Source organism: Dasypus novemcinctus, unplaced genomic scaffold (genome assembly GCF_030445035.2).
Source record: "Dasypus novemcinctus isolate mDasNov1 unplaced genomic scaffold, mDasNov1.1.hap2 H_1, whole genome shotgun sequence".
NCBI classification, from domain to species: domain Eukaryota; kingdom Metazoa; phylum Chordata; class Mammalia; order Cingulata; family Dasypodidae; genus Dasypus; species Dasypus novemcinctus.
In genome coordinates this window covers 223055-247464 of record NW_026688138.1, presented here as the reverse complement: position 1 = coordinate 247464, position 24410 = coordinate 223055, and the positions used below count along the sequence as shown (strand labels likewise).

General features: G+C 43.2%; 1 long non-coding RNA gene across 1 annotated transcript in view; it reads left to right on the top strand.

The window, feature by feature from the left end:
- Positions 1-1477: 1477 nt before the first annotated feature.
- Positions 1478-24410, top strand: part of LOC111759466 (uncharacterized) — a 51664-nt gene continuing 28731 nt past the window's right edge. Inside the window, exon 1 of the long non-coding RNA XR_009184624.2 lies at positions 1478-1541. This is a non-coding gene — a long non-coding RNA (uncharacterized lncRNA). The remainder of the gene's footprint in view (positions 1542-24410) is intronic.

The window sequence follows — 24410 nt, the reverse complement described above, 5'->3', positions numbered from 1 at the left end:
TGTGTGGGATAATTGAAATGTACTCAGGGTACGTTGAGTGGTGATGTATGTTTGGGTGACTTTCAGGAGTTGTGCATAGATATTTTGGTGTTGAAGGGAAACTGTATAATAGTGTATGAAGCTGGCAGATGTATATGTTCAGATGGAAGGATTGTTGGGTTTCACGTGCCTATTCTGGAAGATGCTGGAGATAGGTTGATGATCATTAGCAACTGTAGGGACTAAGTAAATGCCAGAGCTGTATGTGTATTTGGTGATACAGGGTGGTATTTTTTCATATTTGTATTGTATAGGGGAATTGTGGGTAAAATTGAGGCATGTGGTACATTTTATATATAATGTGTGTGTACTCTGGGTCACAGTAATTTGGATGTATATTTCCCAGTAGTATGTTATTGAAGCTTTCAGTAGAGAGTTATTAGTATGTCTTGTGGACACTTGGTATGTGTATATATATCTCATTGAATGGTGGGGTTGTGTGTTTATACGTGGAAGTGAACATCTACGTGTGCTTGAGCTGATCTCACAAATCCCACACCATGGTTTTGCTTAAACAGCATATGTTGGTGTCTCATTTGAGACTGGAGTCCAGGTCAAAGTGTGGGGAAAACTTGCTTCCTCTGAAAGCCTGTAACATTCTGGTGCATCTTCTGGGAATCCTTGCAGTTCCTTGGATTGTTTCTCAGCCTCTGGTCAGTTGGTGGTATCCTTTCCTTCCAAGCTTCTGTGACTTCTTGCTTCTCTTCCTCAGGCCTACAGCCATGTGGAGCAGGACCCACCCACCATTTAGATGGGCTGTGCATGACCTGAAAATGAAAACCAGAGGAAATCCTGTTAACACTGGGTTGACAGCCACAGGAAAGTGGATTAAGGTTAAACACAGGTCAAATTGCCGGACCTAATTCAATCTACCACAGTGGGATGATTGTATGTATTGGAAGTATGTCTAAATTTTCGAGTTATGGGAGTGGGGGTATCTAAAACCCCCACATGAAAACCACAAAGACACAATGTGGGGAGAGACTGAGGGTGTACCTTGACCTGGGAGGATGGAGCGCGATCTGAGGGCTGCAGGCCCCAGCCTGGCATTGCTGCCCCCATGTTGGATGTGAAGATTGAGGCCCAGAGGCAACAGCCCTCAACCTAGGGGCAGAGCATGTCTTACCCTCCTCTTCCCATCTTAGGTCTTCACTGAGTGGCCCTTATGGACAGGCTCCCTGATGCCCCAGACTCTTCTACTTTCCAAAGGCTGGTGACAGGCCCTGTTCCCTTCAAATTCTACACCAAGGCATGGGGTCACATGGGCCCTGCCGTAATGCACTGGTAAGGTCTGAGGAGACTCTGAAGGTTATTTTGCCACCACTGGGAAACTGCTCCTAAAAGGAAGTCTTTCTGATTTCTGCTGCAGGAATGTGGGACTGAAGGTGGAGGGTGTGTTCCAAGAGTCAAGGAAGGAGGTCGAGGACCTGCAGATGTGGAAAGCAAAGCATGCTGGATGGAGCCCAGACAAGGCCTGACAGAGGCCAGGCATCAGGGGTGAGGTCAGAACAAGGTTTGGCTCTGCAGTAGCAGGTGGAGAGAGCATGTGAGGGATGAGAAGACCCCCAACCCCAACCCTAACCCTAATAGTCACACCTCCCCTTTTCCCAGACTCACCTTCTGGCTGCTGCTTCCTCAAGCAGGAATCCCTGTGGTATCATCAGCCTAGAGCTTACTAGTCTAGGTTCTGGCTGCAGGCCAAGTTCCCTGCTTACCCATCCTTCCATCAGCAAATATATCTTAATATGATGGCCCCAGATGACAAATGGGTATTAAAGCAAACCCAGTATCTCATCATTGGACATCTAGAAACCATAAAGTTCAGAAACCTGCTGAAACATTGGGACAGATGTGGCTGGAGGCAGCCCTAGCATGAACTAGCCATGGCAGAAGGGGAAGCAGCAGCGGGAGATGAGAGTATCCTCCAGGTGAGGAAACTGCTGCCCCTGTTGAGAGGGGTCACCTGGAAAAGGCTTGATGGAGAGGTCCTGACCTTGGAGGGCCAGGCTTGTTGGAGGTAGCTCCATCCCAGGGAGGAACCTGAGCTGTCCTTCCTGTAGTGGGTGCCTTCTCTGCATTCTATCCTTCCCCAGCTTCAGGGAACACAAGAGGGAGCCTGGGGTCAGGGCTAGAGCAGAGCCTCTGCTTCCAGAAAGCCTGGCTCAAATTTGGTTCCCCCATGTTGATTCCATGCCCTTTATGACTGTTTTAATAGTCTTCCCCCTCTGAGCCAGGTCTCAATTATTTGTGAAATGAGGATAACACTGCTAGCTCTGTAGAGCTGTAAAAATTATAGTTAGTACATTCAATTTATAGGAGCTGTTATTGGCATATTGTGAGTTCTCATAAAAAAGTTCCTTCTTACTTTTACTAGTTAGAACACAACTGCCCAGTCCCCTTATGCAGTCCACTCTGATTCCAAACAAAATTAATTACAAAACCCCCTATGTGATTTCAGTCATCTAGCACTGGGACCTGACCCATTCAGCTCTGAATTCTGCACAGCAGCCTTCACAGTGTTTGCACAAAGGACGCCACAAGGAAGTGTTTGCTGAATAAGGATTAGATGACCTGAGGATGTGTTTTTAGCTGCTTCCAAGGGTCAGAGTGCAGTAACTTGCAGTAACAGTCTCCTCTAAACTTGGTGAGTTAGAAGTCACAGCTACCTGTGGCAGAAGGCAAATGACAGAGTGCTTCTCTCCAGGCCTCCTTGCCCTTCCCCTTGTCACACTGCAATGCCTCCTGCTCTGCCTCTGGGACCCGGTTCTGGGCCTTCCCCTTGCACATCAGCCAGTGACAGGTGCATGTGCTCATGCTCTCCTCCTGAGGGTAAGATGTCGGCCAGACTGCTTTTCTTTAGTCAACCCTGACATGTGAAGGAGCCTAGATCAGAGGAGAACTTCCAGAAGAGCCAAGCTGCAAACCCCCACCCTCAGACACCTGAGGGAAATCTACACCTATGGCTGTAATCACTTGAGCTTTGCAGTAGTTTGTTTATCTGCACTATTGTGGCAGTGGATAAGTGGTATACCTGGAAAATATGAACCTCAGTGCCCAGATGCAGATACCCCAGGAAGAGGATTCCAGTGTAAGGTAACTATTTTTATGTGAGGAAATTGACTCTCCCCTTGAGCATTCAATTCTTCTCTTACATTTTCAATCACGGGTTTTTTGTTAACATTCAACCTTATTTTCATTCCCTAGTTTCTATCTGCAGAGCCCACTAGGATTATAGCACTAAATCTCATTGCTGAATGTACATTTCAGAAAATCAGTTTGCATGTGAGTCCAGGCTAGAGATATTTGTTTATAGCTGGTTTCCTGCACTATTATACAAGACCTGCATGAGGCATCTTTACCATGACATTGATGCTCCACAAATAATTGTTGAGTGAAGAAATGGGATGTATCTGTTTGAATCTCTAAAATGCAATCTGGGAGTCAGAGGTTATTGAACAAGATGGTTAGTAAAGAATCTCTATAAAAAGATGCGTAAATGGGTATGGGCAGAGGGAGTAGTCAAATTGTGACATAGACCCCAAAACTGTCTCAGCTGGCCAGGTGGATTGTGGCTCTAGAAAGCCTGCCATTTCCTCAGTTGAACTGAGTTATCCAGACGTTTCTCACTTGCTTCCATCAGGCAATGGATTATGAGCCTCCTGGAAAAGGGTGAGGCCTGCAGAAAGTGGCTCCCTGTCCTGACAATCTCTGCAGGTGCTGCCATCTAGGCTGTCTTCCACCTACATTCCCATCTACTAGAGACTGGAGGCCTTCCGTGCAGATGCAGAGAGATCTGTGGCCCACAAAATGCATCCCTTTTTAGGTTTGGAGCCATTGCTTTATAGGCATTATTTTTTAATGTATTTTCTTGAAGATACATATATTATGAATATTACATTTAAAAATATAAGAGGTTCTCACTTACACCAACCCACCCCTCCATGCATTCTGAGTGTGTGTGTGTGTTCTCCAGGTTGTGTGAATGTCAGTGTGTTTATGGAGATGGGAGTTTCTGTGTATATAAGATGCACTAGTGTATGTGAATTCAAAAGGTGGGGACCACGGGTGTGTCAGAGTGAAGTTTAGATGGTAAATACATGTGTGGGGTGGTGGAGGTTTCTATATATACATGAAGACTTGTGGGCTGGGTGTCCTAGGGCTGTGGACAAATTATGTGAAAATTCAGGGAGTTTGTAGGTATATTCTACATGTTTGGAGAATGCAAGGAGCTCAGGTGAACTCTGGAGTGTGTGCTAATTCACAAGTCTATGTTTACCCTTCTAATGCATTCATTGGAGGATTGGCGATTAGTAATTTGTGGGTATTCATGGAACAAAGCAAGTCAAATGGCCACCTATGGGTTGAACAGGGAGGAGATTGTAGTATTTTCTCATCAAAGACACTGTAGAAAGGAACACCAAATATTCTGCCTAGCAGCACAGTGGACCACTTTGGAAACTTTTGCATATGTGTGTTTTGGGGTGGCTCTGTTTATTTTGAGGGTAAAGTGACTTATTGTATATGTGTCTCTTTGTGAGGTGCGAATTGGGTCTGTGTCTATTCAGAGCATATGCATTAAATACGTGCTCACGCTGCCTGGGTGGGAGTTCAGGGCGGTTTTTTTTTTTTTTTTTTTTTTTTGGTGTGGACCAAATTTGGAAAGGAGTGACTGGATTTTGTGGGGGGCTGGGTTTGTGAAGGTGAACATATTATCGGGGCGTGTGGGCACATTCTGTTCATAGTTTGTCAAGATGGAGGCTTGTGTGAGTTTGTATTTGGGGTATGAGGTTATTGTGTCCATTTAGCTGAAAGAGGGGCTGTCGTGTGTGAGATTTAGGAGAGTGTGGAAAAGTTGCTCTTCGTCTTCAGGTTCTGTGGCATCGTACCTTGGTGTGTGTTCACAGGATTTGGGGGACTGACTGTTCCTTAAGTACTTGATAATATCTGAGTTTATTGTGAATGCATTTGATTGTTGTCAGAGTCTATGGGATTGATTTGGGGGTTTTGTGAGTTTTGGTGTATTTTTTATGGGATATGAGGATATGTTTACTACTAAGTGCTTGTTTGTCCATGGATGTTTAGAGATTGTGTTTTTGTACTAAAGATTATTTTTTACTGGGAATTGTGGGGTTTATATAAATATATTTTTAAAGTTACATTAAAAAAATATGGGGTCCCATATAGTCCACACCCCCTCACCCCGCTCCTCCCACATCAACAACCTCTTTCATCATCATAGCACATTCACTGCACTTGGTGAATACATTTTGGAGCACTGCTGCACCACATGGACTGTGGTTTATATAGTAGTTTATACTCTAACCCAGTCCACCCAGTGGGCCAGGGCAGGACCTACAATGTCCAGTCACTGTCCCTGCAGTACCACCCAGCACAACTCCAAGTTGTGAAACTGCCCCCACATCATATCTCTTCTGCCCTCTCTCTACCCTCAGCAGCTATGTTGGCCACTTCCTCCACATTAATGGTACATTTTCCTCCATTACTAATCACAACAATTCCAGAATAGAATATCAGTAAGTCCACTCTCATGCATACTCTATTCCTCCATTCTGTGGACCCTGGGATGGTTATGTCCACTCCACCTCTATATCGAGATGGGGCTTAGATTCCACATGGATGATGGATGCAATTCTCCTGCTTGCAGTTGTAGGCCCTCTTGGCTCCCTGGTGTGGTGGTTGACCTTCTTCACTTCCCTGTTTGCTGGCTGATATAAGTTCATTAAAATAGAGGGTAGGAGCTGCAGGTCTGTTGAGGCTAAGGGCCTGGCTATCACATGGACAGTCCAGGGATTCAGGTCCCCTGAGCATACTCCAAACCCCAGTGCCAACCACAGGTCCAGTAAAAGTAACAGGATTGGCTTCCGAACTCAGGTTCAACTCCATCCCACTCAGGAACACCAACTCCAAAGTAGGGCCAACAGACATGGCACTGAACTCCATTGCCATGACCATAGAACCTTGAGGTCTCTGGAGCCCTCAGAAGAACCAATACCTGGGGTTGTATCTACTTTGGCTGTCTCTGGGACCCTGCTGAGGCATGCATAAGAGTGACCCCTCTGATGGTCTCCTGACTGTTTTGGAGACTCATAACCATATAAACTCATATTTTTTGTACAAGGGACTCTGATTGTACATTGGAAGTTCTGGCAAATATATAATTAGTGTCAGAGGTTCTTCAGGCTTCCGTGCATTTGTGAGATTGTTACCATGTATATCCATTAGGCAAGGGAGTGTCTTGCATGTGTCTGGTTGTTGTGGGACTGCAGTTTGTGTGTCTGCAGATTGTAGGTAGATGGTTGTTATGCTGGCACAGGGTGTCTTTTTTGTTTAATATTATTACTATTGAAATCATGGAAATGCTCTAATAATGTCGAAGTGATGAATGTAAAACTTTGTGATTATACCAGATACCACTGATTGTATGTTTTGGATTACTTGAATGATTTGTTAATACATATTAATACAACTGACTCATTTTAAAAATAAATATTATCCATGTATGATTCCCCGCTATATAAATAGAAGTGAAATACATTTTTCTGAAAACTGCTTTAATATAAGTTAGAGTGCATGTGGAGGAAAGGGATCCATCATTAGCTGATGGTGTGAGGGGAGAATGGTGGAGCCCTTGTGGAGGACAGTTTGGCATTTCCTCAGCAAGCTAACTACAGAACTGCCATGTGCTCCAGCAATCCCACTTCTGGGTATATAACAGGAAGAATTGAAAGCAGGGACACGAACGGATCTATGAACACCAGTGTTCATAGCAGCGTTATTCGCTATCGTCAAAAGATGGAAACAACCCAAATGCACATGAACAGAAGGATAGATAAGCAAACAGTGGTGTATACATACCATGGAACATTACTGAGGTATAAGGAACAATGCTCATTAACACACAGGATAACCTGGATGAATCTTGAAGACCTCATGTTAAGAGAAGTGGGCCAGGCACTGAAGGGCAAATATTGCATGACCTCACTGATTTGAATTAAGCAGTTTGAGCAGTCTCATGGAGCTAGTGTCTCCAGGGGACACAGAGGGAATAGGGGTTGTGAGCCTATGCCCATATGAGCAGTAAATAGGATAAGGTGGAAGGGTGTAGTTGTACAGGGGATGAGGATGACAGTGGTGTGGTGATGATATTGAGATCAACAGTGCTGGTCTGTGAGTCGGGTAGAGTGGGGGTTTGTACTATCCATGGGTTGGGAGGAGGGTCGAGGGAAGGAACAGATAAACTCTGGGGATTTGCAGATCTGTGCTTAAAACTACAATGTTGGGAATATTTGCGACGGTTTGCTCGGTCAGTAGAGGTGGGGTCTGGCTGCGGACGAGGGGTCGGTCCAGCTCTGGATGAGGGGTTGGTCCCGCTTGGGACGAGGGATCGGTCCCGCTTGGGACGAGGGGTCAGTCCGGCAGCAGACGAGGGGTCGGTCTCACAGGGGTTGCGTGATTCGGCTGACGGGGTCGCCCAGCGAAGCCGGCGATGAACGGGTCGCCCGGCGAAGCAGGCGATGAACTGGGGACAAGGGAGGCCAGGCCCTTGTTGGGGGCCCTCAGGACTGGAGGGCGCATGGCAGAAGAACTACCGTGGAGACAAGGTAAACACGCAAGTCCACTTTATTGAGGGAGAGGCAACAGTTTTATAGGGGCTGGGGAAGGCTGATTGGTCGAAGCCACGCCCTGTTCTGATTGGTTGCCGGCGAAATGTCAGTGGGCGGTACTGGATGGGGGAGGGGTGGTGGTTAGGGATTGGCTGTCGCTGTTGCTGGGGAAAGGGGCAGGGTTTAGGGATTGGTGGCTGCTGTTGCTGGGGTGGAGGGCAGACTTGAGTTTCCCGCCCACGCCTGGCTGTTGTTGCTGTCGGGGGAGGGGAAAAGGGCAGACTGGAATTTTCCACCCTGCGCCTGCGCAGGGAGAAGAAGAAGGGTGCCGCCCCACAAGGCATGTGTGGCGCCATCCGGGAGGGGGGGCAGCCGCGGAAGCATGGCTGCCGAGAAGGGGAGACCTGAGGGCACTCTGCGCCCATACCGAGCTCCCTTCAGGGGTGGTGGTGAGTCCAACCAGCCACCCTATTATGGGGGCAGTGGCTTGGCCTGCCGTGGCTGCTCCCCCGCCAGCAAACCACACTTCAGCCCGAGGGGTGACCGCAAATATTCTTTTAGCAAATATGGCAGGGAAAGATTACTGGTATAGGTATTGGATGGGAGTGGCATACAGGAGAGGTTGTACCTGGGGCAGGTTTCTCTGGAATATGTAAGTGCTCATCTTGTCATTATGTGTTATCTCAGTGGGTGGAGACCCACACAATAAGCAAGAAAATATTAAATCCCAATCAGGGGAGTCATGTTATCTTCTCAAATAGAGGGGCAAGAGACTCTCGAGAACGTAGGCAGTGTCTAATAAAAGAAAAGAGACAATTATGTCAAGTACTCAATATTATTGCAAGTAATTATGAGTCATACTCTTCAGAAAGTGAAACAGTGGGTACCACAGGTGCTGGGGGTGGGGGAACAAAGGACAGTTTTAGGGCATTAGAATTGTTCTGCCTGATCTTTCATAAGGGGAGACTCTGGAAATTTAGGGTACTACATAGTAGAAGACTTCAGAAAACAGAAAAATATTTATTATTGTGTTTTGAATTTTGATTCCCAATACGAAGAACTTTTAATGAATTTGAGTACGTTTTGGTCAAAATATGCCAAAACCCAGAGGCTAAATCACAGAAATATTTCATACACTGAAATATCCTCATACTAAATTACTCTTTATGCATGCAAAGTATTTTGGTTGATTGATGTTTTAACAGACAGCCTTACCCCGTCATTGATTCTCATAATTCACTGGTAGATTCCAGGTGGTTTCTTTGGCTATATGATGATTGTGCACGTGATTTCCAAGCTTTAAAACACATTTCTTTTTAACTTTTTTTTTTTAAGATTTATTTTTATTTATTTAATTCCCCTCCCCTTCCCCGGTTGTCTGTTCTCTGTGTCTGTTTGCTGCGTCTTGTTTCTTTGTCCGCTTCTGTTGTCGTCAGCGGCACAGGAAGTGTGGGCGGTGCCATTCCTCGGCAGGCTGCTCCCTCCTTCATGCTGGGCGGCTCTCCTTATGGGTGCACTCCTTGCGCGTGGGGCTCCCCTATGCGGGGGACACCCCTGTGTGGCACGGCACTCCTTGCGTGCATCAGCACTGTGCATGGGCCAGCTCCACGTGGGTCAAGGAGGCCCGGGGCTTGAACCGCGGGCCTCCCATGTGGTAGATGGATGCCCTAACCACTGGGCCAAAGTCCGTTTCCCTCTTTTTTAACTTTTTAATCTCCATTGTAAAGACCTGTATTGCACTGTTGAATAGAAATGGTAATGACTGCTGTTCTTTGTCTTTTTCCTAATGTTAGGGATATGGTGCTAGCATGTGGCTGGTACTTGTGATGTTTGCTCTAATTTGTGTTGGATGTATTTCTTTTAGTTTGTGGAAGGTCTATTGATAATAAGTGGAAACTGTTACCACAGGTTATTTTCATCTGTTTATGTTTTCATAAACATTTTTTTATAAGTGTTCTGTAAGGATAATATTTCTAAAAATTTCATCAGAAGTATGAGGGATTTGCTTATAACCCACCCTTCCCCCTCCCACAAGTTTCCCTCTGAGTAATGTCTTACAATTGTGTGGTACATTTATTACAATTGATGAATAAAACATTAAAACATTACTACTAACCAAGGTCAATAGTTTACACTGCAGTTTACACTTAATTCCAATGCCTTAAAAATGCCCTATTTTCTACCTAGTATTCCCAGCCCCTCCCCTCAGAACCTCTGCTAAACACTATCTTTGCATCAATGTTACTTGTTCTTCCATTGTTACAATATTAGGTCAGAGGGGGCAAGATGGCAGCTGAGTGAACTTCCCTGATAGTATCTCCTGCAGGGAGTCAGCTGGGCGGTGTTGGAGGCTCTTTGGGACCAGGCTGTTCTGGGATTTTTGCTGGTAGGGAGGTGTCTGGATGTCAATTTGGAGGGAAGGTAACAGAGAGGATGCATCTGTGAAATATACACGGAGCTCCCAACTGCACGGGGAAAATTCCATCCTTGGGTGGGCAGAGCCACGGCATCTGACACCGGCGCAGCACAGCGTGGGGAGCCGCCAGTGCAGCACAGTGGGGTTTTTTTTTCTTTCTTTTTTTTTGAGGCTCTGCGGTACTGGGGAGTTTGTGGGTCCTGGGCGGCCTATTGGGAGGTTGGTGGGATGGGAGGCGCTTCCAGACTGATTTAGGCAGACAGACGGGAGTTTTAAGGCAAGGTGGGGGAATTTTTGATTGCGGACACAACAATAGCATTTCCCCTAGAGTCACGCCCTCCCCCAAGCCCGGCTACTGATCTATAGTGGTCTTAAAGTGATAGCAACAAAGAGACGCTACCAGGGTCTCCTGGGTGGGAGACATTTGGAAGCTGATTAGGGGAATATTTTGCAAAGCGTGAGAATTTCAGGTTTGGACTCTGTAATTAGCACTTTGGGCTGGAGCCCCTCCCCCAGACCTGGCTATTGATCTGAGTCATTAAATTGGCTGCAGCCTAGAGGCGCCCCCAGGTGGCCATTCCTGGGGACCACAGGGTGGGAGGGTTCCTGAAGTCAATTGGTGATATATCCATGCAATAGACCCTAGTGAGTGAGTGAATTGTAGGGTACAGAACACAGGATAGAGCTTGTGGATGTGACCTCGCCCATAGGGCTAGCACCCAGCTGTGGGAATCCCAGAAGGCTGTGATGCACTGTGGTGCTCCCAGGCTTCCTGTTAACCGGACTTGAGGTTGCCAGGTCTGAGTCCCCTGGACTCTGGTGGCCCACACCCCAGAGACTCACACCTCTTGAGTCCTCAATATCTCAGACTTTCCATCCCTGAATCCTCCATGCCCTGAGGCCCATCTGAGGTCCTTGAATGTCCTAACCCTTAACGTTTGCGGTTTTTCTTCTTTGGTTTGTTTTGTTTTTATTTTTATTCTATTTTTATTTTTTATTCAATTTTTTTAATGTTCTGATTCCTGGCATTGCATTATCCCCTAGTCTTTTCTCCCAGTGTATCCCAAAGTCTTTTTTTTTTTTTCCTCTCTCTCATCCACCATCCTCTTCTATTTTACCTTAACAATACAATAGGTGCTGCAGGAAACACCTCACATTTGCTGGGTTTCCTCATCCTCCACTGCCTCATTTCTGTGTGAATAGAGTTTGGCTATCTACACTATCCCCTTTCCCCTACATCTTGATATCTTTCATCATCTACTATCTAACCTATATTCCACCTCCCTTTCTTTGATCCACAAAGTGTCTAACTCTTAATTTCTAATACCTTTGTTTTGTTTTCTGTCTGTTATCCACTCTTGAAACTATTACCTTTCTTTTCTCTTTCCCTCTCTCATGAAAACAATAGCTTTTTAGATCATACCATATTCCTCCCATATTCAGTCATCTACCTCATTATAGGTACTCTACCTACTGCTATAACGCTACACAATTTACATGAATCTAACCTCCATCCTCCCAGAACTCATATTGTTGCTTTGTTAACATATATCTCCAATACTACTTCACACTTTTTCCTTGCTTACACAATTGCCTTTCCCTGCCACTAATACTTTCCTTTAAAGTGAACTTAACCAGCAACAAGAAATTAGAATAAGAAGAACAAAGTGACAAAGAGAAGATATAACACTTATGCAAAAACAACAGCTAATTAATCTCCAAGACTAGACAAAGAAGCTAAGGAACTGATTAAACCCATCAATATAATATGATGACCAGACAGCAACAAAAATCTACAAACCAAACCAGTAATCAGGAAAACATGACTGAATCCAATCAACAAACCAAAAATCAGGAAGGGGAGCAGAACTTCGCACAAGCAATGAAAGATCTCAGAACATTTATCACCGACAAATTTAATGAAGTAATGAAAGAGGTTAACAACATGAAGACAACACTTGGATGGGAAATTGCAGACGTGTGCAAAAAGATAACAGATATGATGGGAATGAACACCACAGTTCAAGAAATCAAAAATACACTTGGAGCAAATATCAGCAGACTAGAAGAGGCAGAGCAGAGAATTAGTGATGTGGAAGACAGTACATCAGAAATCAAACAGATAGTAGAAGGGGTCAATAAAAAGATAGAAAAAATCCAGCTAGGACTTAGGGACCTGAATGACAATGCAAACACGGAAACATACGTATTATAGGCATTCCAGAAGGAGAAGAGAAGGGAAAGGGGTCAGAAAGAGTGTTGCAGGAAATAATGGCTGAAAACTTCCCAAATCTACTGAAAGAGACAGATGTACATATCCAAGAAGCACAGTGCACTCCACTAATCATAAACCCCAACAGGCCCACCCCAAGACATATACTTGTCAAATTATCCAATGCTCAAGACAAAGAGAAAATCCTAAAAGCAGCAAGAGAAAAGAAAACCATCACATACAAGGGAAGCTCCATAAGATTAAGTGCTGATTTCTCATCTGAAACCATGGAGGCAAGAAAGCAGTGGTATGATATAGTCAAGGTACTAAAGGAAAAAAATGTCCAACCAAGAATACTCTATCCAGCTAAACTAGCATTCAAACATGATGGAGAGTTCGAAATATTCGCAAACAGAAACTGAAAGAGTATACCAACAAGAAACCTCCCCTTCAAAAAATTCTAAAGGGAGTTCTGCAGGAAGAAAGGAAAAAACTGGACAGTCAGAGTTGGAAGAGAGTATAAGAACAACAACAAAAAAAGACAAAAATAGAAGGGAAAAAATACAAACAAAATATGACAAACACAAATCCAATCAAAATATGGCTAACACAAATAATTCCTTGAAAGTAATAACACTGAATGTCAGTGGATTAAACTCACCTATCAAAAGATTCAGACTGGGACATTGGATAAGGAAATATGACCCATCCGTATGCTGTCTACAAGAGACACATCTTAGACCCAGAGATGCATGGAGATTGAAAGTGAATGGCTGGAAAACAATCATACAAGCAAACAATAACCAAAAAAAGGCAGGAGTAGTTATATTAATATCAGACAAAATAGACTTTAAATGCGAAACAATTGTGAGAGACAAAGAAGGATACTACATTTTAATGAAAGGGAAAATCTGTCAAGAAGATCAAGCAATCATAAATATTTATGCTCCTAACAAGGGTGCCTCTAAATACGTGAGGTAAATGCTGGAAAAACTAAGTAAAACAATAGATGCATCTACAATTATAGTGGGGGATTTTAATACACCACTATCTACCTTGGACAGAACATCTCAAAGGAGAATCACTAAAGAAACAAAACATTTGAACAGTATATTAGAGGAGCTGGAACTAATAGACATATATAGATCATTACACCCAAACATAGCAGGATATACATTCTTCTCAAGCGCACATGGATCATTCTCCAAGATAGACCATATGCTAGGCCACAAAGAAAGGCTGAATGAATTAAGAAAGATTGAAATCATACAAAACAATATCTCTGACCACAGTGGAGTCAAGCTGGAAATTTGCAAGGGACAGAGGCCCAGATTTCACACCACGATTTGGAAATTAAACAGCACACTCTTAGAAAAACAGTGGGTCAAAGAGGAAATCTCAAAAGAAATCAATGACTACCTTGAAACAAATGATAATGATAACACAACATACCAAAATTTATTGAATGCAGCAAAAGCAGTACTGAGAGGGAAATTTATAGCCATAAATTCATATATCAAAAAAGAAGAAAGAGGGAAAATTGAAAAACTAACAGCACATTTGAAGGAATTAGAAAAACAACAACTAAGTAACCCAACAGGAAGAAGGAAGGAAATCACAAAGATAAGAGCAGAACTAAATGAAATAGAAAATAAGAAAGCACTTGAAAAAATAAACAAGACCAAGAGCTGGTTTTTTGAGAAGATCAACAAAATTGACAAACCTTTAGCGAGACTAACAAAGAAAAAAAAGAGAGAATATGCAAATACACAAAATAAGAGATGAGAAAGGCGATATCACCACTGACCCCACAGAAATAAAGACTATTGTAAGAGGATACTTTGAAAAACTATATTCCAACAAAAATGACAATTTAGAGGAAATGGACAAATTCCTAGAAACACATAAGCAACCCATAGTGATGAAAGAAGAAATTGATGATCTTAACAAACCAATCACAAGCAGTGAGATAGAATCAGTCATTAAAAATCTCCCAACTAAGAAGAGTCCAGGGCCAGATGGTTTCACAGGTGAATTCTACAAAACATTCTGGAAAGAACTAACACCAATCCTGCTGAAACTATTCCAAAAAATCGAATCAGAAGGAACATTGCTGAACTCCTTTATGATGCCAACATTACCGTAGTACCAAAGCCTAACAAAGACACCACAAGAAAGGAAAATTACAGACCAATTTCTCTAATGAACTTAGATGCAAAAATACTTAACAAAATACTTGCTAATCGTATTCAACAACTCATTAAACGAATTATACACCACGACCAAGTGGGATTTATTCCAGGTATGCAAAGATGGTTCAACATAAGAAAATCAATCAACGTAATACACCATATAAACAGATCGAAGACAAAATATCACATGCTTATATCTATAGATGCAGAAAAAGCATTTGACAAAACACAGCACCCTTTCTTGATAAAAACACTCCAAAAGATTGGAATACAAGGGAATTTTTTGAACATGATAAAGAGTATATATGAAAAACCTACAGCCAACATTGTTTACAATGGAGAAATCCTAAAATCCTTCCCTCTAAAGTCAGGAACAAGACAAGGATGCCCATTGTCTCAGCTCTTATTTAACATTGTCTTAGAAGTACTTGCTCGAGCACTGAGGCAAGAACCAGGTATAAAAGACATTCAAATTGGAAAGGAAGAAGTCAAAATTTCATTATTTGCAGATGACATGATCCTATACATAGAAAACCCTGAGAGATCTACAACAAAGCTTCTAGAACTCATAAATGAATTTAGTAAAGTCGCAGGTTATAAGATCAATGCCAAAAATCAGTAGCATTTCTGTACACCAATAATGAGCAAGACCAGGAGGAAATCAAGAAACAAATACCATTCACAATAGTAAATAAAAAAATCAAATACTTAGGAATGAATTTAACTAAAGAGGTAAAAAAACTTATACACCGAGAACTATACAAGACTGTTCAAGGAAATCAAAGAAGACCTAAATAAATGGAAGAATATTCCTTGTTCATGGATAGGAAGACTGAATATTATTAAGATGTCTATCCTACCAAAACTGATCTACACATTCAATGCAATCCCAATAAAAATCAATACAGCCTTCTTTAAGGAACTAGAAAAACTAACTATGAAATTTATTTGGAAAGGAAAGAGGCCCCGAATAGCCAAAGACATATTGAAAAAGAAAAATGAAATTGGAGGAATCACACTACCTGACTTCAAAACATACTACAAAGCTACAGTAGTGAAAACAGCATGGTATTGGCATAAGGAGAGACACACAGACCAATGGAATCGAATTGAAAGCTCTGATATAGAACCTCACATATATAGCCATATAATATTTGATAAAGCCACCAAACCCTCTCAACTGGGAGAGAGTGGCCTATTCAACAAATGGTGCCTGGGGAACTGGATAGCCATATGTAGAAGAATGAAAGAGGATTACCATCTCACACCTTATACAAAGATCAACTCAAGATGGATCAAAGACCTAAATATCAGAGCCAAGACCATAAAAACCTTGGAAAGCAGTGTAGGGAAACATCTACAGGACCTTGTAATAGGAAATGGATTCATGAATATCACACCAAAAGCACGAGCAGCAAAAGAACTAATAGATAAATGGGACTTCCTCAAAATTAAAGCCTTCTGCACCTCAAAGGAGTTTGTCAAGAAAGTAAAAAGGGAGCCCACACAGTGGGAGAAAATATTTGGCAACCATATATCTGATAAGAAACTTATAACTTGCATATATAAAGAACTCATAAATCTTGAAAATAAAAAGATAAACAACCCATTTAAAAAATGGGAAAAAGATTTAAACAGACACTTCTCCAAAGAAGAAATACAAATGGCTAAAAAGCACATGAAAAAATGCTCCAAATCTCTAGCTATCAGGGAAATGCAAATCAAAACTACAATGAGATACCATCTTACTCCCATAAGATTGGCAGCTATGAAGAAAACAGAAGAAAACAAATGCTGGAGAGGATGTGAAGAAAGGGGAACACTCATTCACTGCTGGTGGGAATGCAGAAGGATCCAACCATTCTGGAGGACAGTTTGGTGGTTTCTCAAAAAACTAACCATAGATTTGCCGTATGACCCAGCAATACCACTGCTGGGTATATACCCAGCAGAACTGAAAACAAGGACACAAACCAATATATGTACACCAATGTTCATAGCAGCATTGTTCACTATCGCCAAAAGTTGGAATCAACCCAAATGCCCATCAACAGATGAGTGGATCAATAAAATGTGGTATATACACACAATGGAATACTACTCTGCTGTAAGAACAAATACACTACAATCACACATGATAACATGGATCAACCTCGAGAATCTTATGTTGAGTGAAACAACCCAGGCATTTAAGGACAAATACTACATGACCTCAATGGTATGAAATAAGCAAGCTGCCTCAGAGAGCTAGAGACTGAACGGTAGGCTTACAGGAAATCGGGGGGTGGAGGAAGGAGGTGAGCCGTTGTCTGCAGGGGTGGAATTTATGATGAGCTGGTGGTAAGTATGAACAAAAGAAGAGATAAAATGGGGGCAAGGGGTTGTCTTTGGGTTAGGCTTTGTGGGTTTGAGGGGGGCTGGGGATGGGCAGATGGGTAATATTGCCCATAAAGTGGGGAGAGAAAGGGGTAGCATACAAACATAGGAGAGTGTCAGGTGTTGGTTGAGAGTAAAATGCTGAGAAAATTGTATCAAAATATAATTAAGAGGGTTATCTGTTTAGGATGCTCGAAGGGGATGGTCTGATGCGGGACGGGCTCCTTGGGAATGTCTGAATGCTCATTTTGCCAGAGTGGGTGGTACCATTGGGTAGAGACCCAAGTAGTGAGAGTGGGGGTGGACCCACATCCTGGGGAGGACTAATGCCATCAAATAGAGGGAACTGTATCTCTCGAGAGAAAGGGTGGCTCCCAGGGCATTGGGGCAGTTGAGCAAGTTAGGCCCTGAACACTGTTGCAAGTATCTCTGGACGTGGCTCCTTGGGAAACGGAGGTTGGCTGTCACTGTGGGCACCAAGGGGAGGGGAAAATGGATGTTAAATGTGTGGAACCAAGGTAAATGTGGGGTAAGAGAGGAGTTTCCCGAGAGTACACGAGGATGAATATAAAACATGTAATATTACACGATAAACATATAGGGGACGACAGACTGATAATGTAAACCATAATGTAAAACATAGGATAACTAAAAATTTAGAAAACTGTGTGTCCTAAAGTATGCACCACAATGTAAGCATGATGTCACCTTGTTTGAAAGCTATTGTCTCAGACTCTGTACACCACTTTAAGTAAATATGATGTGAATAGGTTGTAAGAGTATCGCTGTGGAAGGGAAAAGGTTTTGTGGTGGATGTGTGGGAGTGCTGTATATTGTATATATGAATTGCTGTGGTCTAGGGCTCTTGTGAAGAGAAGTTCAATAATTAAGGAAAAAAAAAAGGATAGGATGTAGAAATTTTTCCAAGTCAACACGTATTCTATATCTAACCTTTAAACCCATCGCTATATGCCATTTTGCTAGTAAGGGATCCTGACATTATATTGGGCTTCAATTTTCAGGAAGTTCTGGATCACAGAGTGGTTCAACAATGGCAGTGGAGGAATACTGGTATAGGATACTATTGACAGGTGATATATGGCTGACAGGGAGCTATACAGGGCATATGTCCAGGGTGCATGGTAATGTTTGGATATACTCATAGTGGCAACAATTAAAAACTACAGCTGGGTGGGTACTGGGTGCCTGGCCGGGGGTACTCTGTTGTGGTCCCTAGGGGAACAGCAGCAGTCCCCCAGATGCAGCAGCAAGGACCGGGAAGGAATGAGGGTCCAACAGTGAGCCCCTGATACTAATGACTATGCTTATGAGCCTATATGTCTGAAATAAGAACAAGGCCTAGAGCAGCACTGTGCCTGGGAATTTCCTCCTGACAGCCTTCATGTTACTCAAATGTGGCCAGTCTCGAAGCCAAACTCAGCATGTAAATGCAATGCCTTCCCCCCAGCGTGGGACATGACACCCGGGGATGAGCCTCCCTGGCACCGAGGGATCACTATCCACTACCAACTGATGATGCAACTGGAAAATGACCTTGAATTGAAGGTTCGATGCGGATCAACAGAATATCCCTGTCTACATATAATAACATGACTTTAAAATGCTGTTTGACCTAATGTAAGGGGGAAATGGAAAGGAGAAATTAGTTTATATGGCTACGAGTCTCTGAAAAAGAGTCTGGAGGCTGTCAGAAGGATTGCCCTTATGCACAACTGAGCAGAGTCTAAGAGACAGATAAAGTAGATACAATCCCCATGTACTGGTTCCTTGGAGGGCTAAAGAGACCCACGGGTTCTATGGTCATGGGAGATGGGGTTCACTGCCATGTCACATGGCCCTTCTTTGGAGCTGGTGTTTCTGCGTGATAAAACTGGACTCAGATGGGATCTCTTTTCATAAGACTTTCATGCTACTTTACTGGAATTGCAGTTGGTGTTGGGGTTTAAGATATATTTAGGGAATTTGAATCTCTGGACTGACAGTGTGATGGCTGGGCCCTGAGCCTCAGCAGACTCCAGCTCCTACAATCTGATTTATTAGACTCACCTCACTCAGCTAAGATGGAGTTGAAGAAGGACGGCCGCCACACCATGGAGCCTAGAGTGCCTACAACTGAGAGCAGGGGGATTGCATCCAGTATCCATGTGGAATCTGAGCCTCCTCTTGACAGGGAGGTGCAACGGACACAACCAATCCAAGGTCCACAGAGAAAAGGTGGCTTTCGAGTGGGAAAAGTGGACATGGTGGCTGAGGGGTGTGGGGAGTGGCAGGAGGAGATGAGATGTGGGGGTGCCTTTGGGACTTGGGGTTGCCCTGGATGGTGCTTCAGGCACACCGGACGTTGTGAGTCCTCCCAGGGCCCACTGGATGGAGTGGGAGAGAGTGTGGGACTTGATGTCGACCATTGACCATGGGGTGCAGAGATTCCCAGAGATGTACTTACCAGGTGCAATGGATGTGTCATGATGATGGGAGTGAGTGTTGCTGGGGAGGGGGGAGTGGTGGGGTGGGGGTGGTGGGGTTGAATGGGACCTCATATTTTTTTAATGTAATATTTTTACAAAATCAATTAAAAAATAAATAAAATTAATTGCTACCTTAAAAAAAAACAAAGAAAAAACAATATTAATGTTTACTTTGTCCATGGTTACTGATCACCTTAATTGGTTCTTTCCTACACCGTACATTTTTTGGTGTTTTGATGGCCACTCTCTCAGATTCAGAGGTGGTTTAGATCTTATGGGGCAGATGGAAAGGGCTGTTTTGCTTGCAGTTGTAAATATTCTATTTCAGATGACAGTTGTCCTTCATCATCATTTTGTCCGGTGTCTTTGGTAGACCCCTATAGGTGAATCACAACACTGACCTTAGGATTTTGGAGTGAAACCCTGCCATCCTCTGCAGATAATGACTCCCCTTTTGAGAAACAGCTTTTGGCCTGCTGCTGGGCCTTAGTAGAGACCGAATGCTTAACTATGGGCCAAGTTACCATGAGTCCTGAACTGCCTATCATGACCCACCAAACCATTAAGTCGGGAGGGCATAGTAGCACTCCATAATAAAGTGGAAGTGGTATATATGAGAAGGGCTTGAGTGGGTCATGAATGCATGAGAAAGTTACATGGGGAAGTAGCCCAAATGCCCATGATCACCACCGCTGCCATGTCACTTTCTCCTTCCCAGCCCACAGCTTTGGACTCTTGGGGAGTCCCTTACAATCATTTGACTGAGGAAGAGAAAACTCAGGCCTGGCTTACAGATGGTTCTGCACGATATGCAGGTACCACCCAAAAGTGGACAGCTGCAGAATTGCAGCCCCTTTCTGGGACATCACTGAAGGACAGTGGTGAGGCAAATCCTCCCAGTGGGCAGATCTTGGAGCAGTGCACCTGGTTGTTCATTGTGCTTGGAAGGAGAAATGGCCAGAGGTGCATTTGTACACTGATTCATGGTCTGTTGCCAATGGTTTGGCTGGATGGTCAGGGACTTTGAAGAAGCATGATTGGAAAATTGGTGAGAAGGAGGTCTGGGGAAGAGTTATGTGAATTGACCTTTATCAGTGGGAAAAATACCTGAAAATTTTTTGTCCCATGTGAATGCCCACCAGAGAGCAACTTCAGCAGAGGAAGATTTTAATAATCAAGTGGAAAAGATGACCCAGTCTGTGGCTAATGCTCAGCTTCTTTCCCCAGCCACTCCTGTTATTGCCCAGTGGGCTCATGAACAAAGTGGCCGTGGAGGTAGGGATGGAGGTTATGCATGGGCTCAGCAACACGCACTTCCTCTTACCAAGCCTGACTTGGCTACATCCACTGCTGAGTGCCCAATCTGCCAGCAGCAGAGACCCACACTCAGTCCCCAATATGGCAACATTCCTTGAGGTGACCAGCCTGACGCCTGGTCACCATGACCACCATGACACTACAGCCTGACACAACTTCCGCCATGCAAGGGGCAGCGATTTGTTTTAACTTGAATAGACACATACTCTGTATATGAGTTTGCATTTCCTACATGCAATGGCTCTTCCAAAACTAGCATCCGTGGACTTACTGAATGTCTTATCTACCGCCATGGCATTCTACACAGCATTGCTTCTGCTCAAGGAACTAATTTCCCAGCAAATGATGTGTGAGAATGGGCACATGCCTATGGAATTCCCTGGTCTTACCATGTTCCCCTGCAGCCGAAGCAGCTGGATTGATAGAATGGTGGAATGGCCTGTCAAAGACTCATTAACAGTGCCAACTAGCTGGCAATACCTTGCATGGCTGGGGCAATGTTGTCCAGAAGGCTGTGTATGCTTTAAATCAGCATCCACTTTATGGTGCTGTTTCTCCTACAACCAGAATCCATGGGTCCAGGAGTCAAGGGGTGAAAATGGGAGTGACACTGCTTGCTCTTACCCCTAGTGACCCACTAGGACAATTTTTGCTTATAATCGTTTTGCTTCCATAGTCTTAGTAGTGATGTTCCCATCCTTTCTCCTGGTTTTGGTAATTTAGTTCTCTTTTACTTCAGTTGATCTCAAGATTTGACTATTTTATTGATCTTTTCAACATAATATTGCTTTTTATTGGTTTTCTGGTATTTCATTGGTTTCCTTTCTGATGTTTATTATTTCCTTTCTTCTCTTTGCTTTGGACTTAGTTTTCTTTTCTCTACTATCTTAAGATGAAGTTTAACTTACTGATTTGAGGTGCTTATTTTCTGATTTGAGCATTCAAGCAATAATGTTCACTCTGAGCACTACTATAATGTGTTACATGTGTTACTCTCAACCCTGTTCATTTCCACTCTATTACAATTAACCTAATTATATCGCTACATACATCAGTCATCAGCTCCCATTCTCAACCCGCATTCCATTTCTTAGTAATCCATACTCCAGAGTTTATTTCCATGAGTTTACTCATCCCTGGGAGTCATAAAGCATGTTGGAGGGAAGTTATTGCATTTATATGCTGAGTTTGGCTTAGAGAGAGGCCACCTTTGAGCACAGGGTGGTTCCCACTAGCTAACTCTTAGGCACCCTACAATAGGCTAAGTTTCAATTTCAAGAGTGAAGGCTCACAAACAGTCATCAATATCAAGGGCTCATCAATGGACCATCCTCCTTCACTAGTGATTGCCTCTGTGACTAGTGGGGGATTCTTGCTCTTCCATTAGAGAAAGTGGCAGAGCTCCCCACAATGAGAATTTGATATTCTTTAGTTATTGTGTGAATCTCCACTCACTGTAAAAATGCCCCATGAACACTAAAATACATTTTATGCCTTATATGTATGCCCAGGTGAGCTTCCTCTCATATATCCCCCACACTGACACCCCACACCAATGCTCCTCCCCCACCATAGTTGAAACCCTTCTGTGACCCAAAACTTCCTTAAAAATGAAGCCAAGGATATCACCAAGTATAATTAACAGGAAAATGAAATAACAATAGGTTTAAATGTAAGAAATAAAATACATAATAATTTAGAGAAATTAAAATTTAAAAATTGGGATATTAAAAATACAGTGAAAACTATTTTGTTTAAAATTTTGTATGTTTTTCCTTTCATCACTGTAATATATATCGTCCTGCATGTACAGTGATCTTATTTTCTTCCATTCCTCCAGTGTCTTTCTTTTTTTATTTTGTCTTCAAAGAAGTTTTAGGTCACAGTAAAGTCACATACAGAATACAGGTGTATTAGCGAAAGGGGTGCTGATTCAAAATACCGGAAATCTGCTGGGAATTATAGCGGGTATTTATTTGGGGTAGGCGCTTACATATACCAGACTATAAAGCAGAAATTACTTCCCTCACTAAAGCTTATTGGAGGAAGATGTCTCACAATGTCTGTGAGGGTTTTGGATTCAGGGTTTCCTATGTTCCTGGGGCTTGCTTTTTTCTGGGTTCAAGGTTCCCTCCTGGTGCTGGCTTCCCTTTCCTCTGGGTGCTGACTTTCCACGTCTTCAGCATCAAACTCTAACATCAGAAATCCCAAACTGTTCTTCACCATGCCTTTTATCTGTGAGCCCCCACCCACCAAGGGGTGGGGACTCAATGCCCTAAACATAATTCAATCATGCCCATGTACAGATCAGATTCCAAGCATAATCCAATATTTCTTTTTGGAATCCATCAATTATATCAAACTACTACAACAGGGGACTCCCATATAACCATCATCTTTCCCCCTTTACCCCTTCCCATATTAATAACTTTTTTATATGTGGATGGTACATTTTTTACACCTGATGTACCAATATTGAAATGTAGCTACTAAGGGTGGTCCATGGTTTACATTATGGTTTACATTTTGGACCATACATTTTATAAATATTTGATGAAATTAAACATGGCCTGTATCCATCATTGCAATATCATGTAGAACACTTCCATTGCTCCCCAAACACCACCTGTTTCTTCTCTTCTTCCTTCCCCCTCCCCTTGGGGCCCATGGTGAACACCAGGCTTTACTTCTTGAAGGACAAGATTCAGTTACTTGCAATAACACTGAGGGCTTGACACACTGGTCTGTCCTTCCCTATAAGGCACCACCCATACTCTCAAGGGACTCCCACCCATCTGTTTGAAAACATAGCAGGCCTCCCCGCGATGGGAATCCAACAACATCCTGTGGATCTTTACCCATTGAGAGAACACACTATGGCAAAATGATCTCCTGAACACTCCCAAAAAGCCTGCCCCAGGTATGCCTTGCCCCAAATGCCCTTCCATCCAACACACTAAATTAGCAACTCTTCCTTGTAAAATTGACAAAAGAGCTTTCCCAACATTGTACTTTTAATCACATCCCTGCCAGTCCCCAGTGTTTACCTGCTACCTTCTTCAGCCATCCCCCAGTTCCAAGGACTGTCTACCTCTCCCTCCCCATCCTACCCACTGTCAGATCTGCACCAAACCCAATAGTATCACTACACCCCTGCCATGTCGTTTCACTGCACAGCTACACATTTCCACCTCATCAGAGATTTCATCCATATAGGTTTTGGCTGACAATCTTCTTATCCATTTCTATTTCCTGTACACCTATCTTCCAGATGCTTGCTCTGTGAGTCAGCTCAAATTGCTTAATTTATATCAGTAAAGTCATGAAATATTTGTCCTTCAAACCCTGACTTGCTTCACACAACATAAGATCCTCAAGATTCACCCATGTTGTATTATCCGTTGTGTTAGTGCTATATTCTTTCTTCCAGCTGAGCAATATTCCAACGTATGTATGTTCCACATTGTTATTATCCATTTATCTCTTGATGGGCATTTGGGTTGATTTCAACTTTTGGCAATAGTAAATAATGCCACAATGAACATTGGTGTTATGTATCCGATGTGTCCTTGCTTTCAATTCTTCTGGGTATGTATTCAGCAGTGGATTTGCTGTATCATGTGGCAGACCTCTAGTTAGTTTTTTGAGAAACTGTTGAATTATCATCCAAATGACTGCACCATTCTACATTCCCACCAGTAGTGGATGAGGGTTCCCTTTCCCCCACATCCTCCCCAATACTTGTAG